Source organism: Octopus bimaculoides, chromosome 4, assembly GCF_001194135.2.
Source record: "Octopus bimaculoides isolate UCB-OBI-ISO-001 chromosome 4, ASM119413v2, whole genome shotgun sequence".
Classification (NCBI taxonomy): Eukaryota; Metazoa; Mollusca; class Cephalopoda; order Octopoda; family Octopodidae; genus Octopus; species Octopus bimaculoides.
The window spans coordinates 55206362-55207889 of record NC_068984.1 but is presented as its reverse complement, the minus strand read 5'-3'; the positions used below and the strand labels follow the sequence as shown (position 1 = coordinate 55207889).

Sequence of the window (1528 nt, the reverse complement as noted above, 5' to 3'; positions counted from 1 at the left end):
TTTTTGAATTTATTTATATATATATATATATATATATATATATATATATACTATAATAATCATATGTACAAGATGTAGTCATGTATACATAGATAGCCACAATCACACATTCACATACATATATGTTCTTTTCCTTTTATTTGCTTCAGTCATTTGACTGTGGCCATGCTGAAGCAGCGCCTTTAGTCGAACAAGTCAACCCCAGGACTTATTCATTGTAAGCCTAGTACTTATTATATCATTCTCTTTTATTACTGAAATGCTAAGTTATGGGGACATAAACACTTCAACATTGGTTGTCAATGGTGGGGGACAAACACAGACACACAAACATACATACATGTATATACAAAAGGCTTCTTTTCAGTTTCCATTTACCAAATCCACTCACAAGGTTTTGGTTGGCCCGAGGCTATAATAGAAGACACTTGCCCAAGGTGCTATGCAGTGGAACTGAAACCAGAACCACATGGTTGCAAAGCAAGCTGCTTACCACATAGCCACACCTGCGCCTATATGTTTATATATCTAATATATATATTTGTGTGTGTATATACATATATAAGTGTGTATATATATATATATATACACACACAAACACATGCTCACATATACACACATACATATATGTGTATGTATATGTGTGTGTATGTGTGTGTATATATGTGTGTATGCATGTGTGTGTGTGTGTATGAGTGTATGTATATGCAGCGCTCTATGTAAGCATATCCAATAAATACATTATCAGAGCATGAAGCTAATTGCAGCTCATTTTTAAAGCCTTTTTTTATCATATGATATTTATCTCTTGCTGTATGGAGTAACTTTTTTTGATGAATGCTGCCAATAACAGAACAGTACAACATATTTATACATATACTGTTATTTGTATTTATACGTGTGTGTTGTGTGTGTATATACATGTCTCTCTCCTTCTCTCTCTCTCATTCTTTACATAGATATATGCATGTGTGTGTTTATATATACATAGATAGATAAATATATATATGTATAGATGTATGCATGTATATAAATATAGATAAAAAATATGTACTTGGGGTTGATTCATTCAACAAGTAATTCTTCATGGCAGTGCCCCAGCATGGCTGCAGTCTATAGACTGAAACAGGCAAAAGATAAAGGATAAAACACATATATTCAAACATACACACATATCATCATCATCATCACCGTCATTTAATGTCTGCTTTCCATGCTAGCATGGGTTGGACGGTTTGACTGAGGACTGGTGAGCCAGAAGGCTGCACCAGACTCAATCTGATCTGGCAGAGTTTCTACAGCTGGATGCCCATCTTAATGCCAACCACTCCGAGAGTGTAGTGGGTGCTTTTACGTGCCACCGGCATGAGGGCCAGTCAGCCTGTTCTGGCAGCGACCACGCTTATATGGTGTTTTTTACATGTTACCTGTACGGGAGCCAGTCTGGTGGTACTGGCAACCATGCTCGAATAGTGATTTTTATTTGTCACTGGCACAGGAGCCAATTCGTGGCACTGGCAATAATCAC

At 36.5% G+C, this 1528-nt stretch overlaps 1 long non-coding RNA gene across 2 annotated transcripts in view; it reads right to left on the bottom strand.

Moving 5' to 3' along the window:
* LOC106880086 (uncharacterized) overlaps positions 1–1528 on the bottom strand; it is a 169671-nt gene that overhangs the window by 162227 nt on the left and 5916 nt on the right. The window lies entirely within an intron of this gene.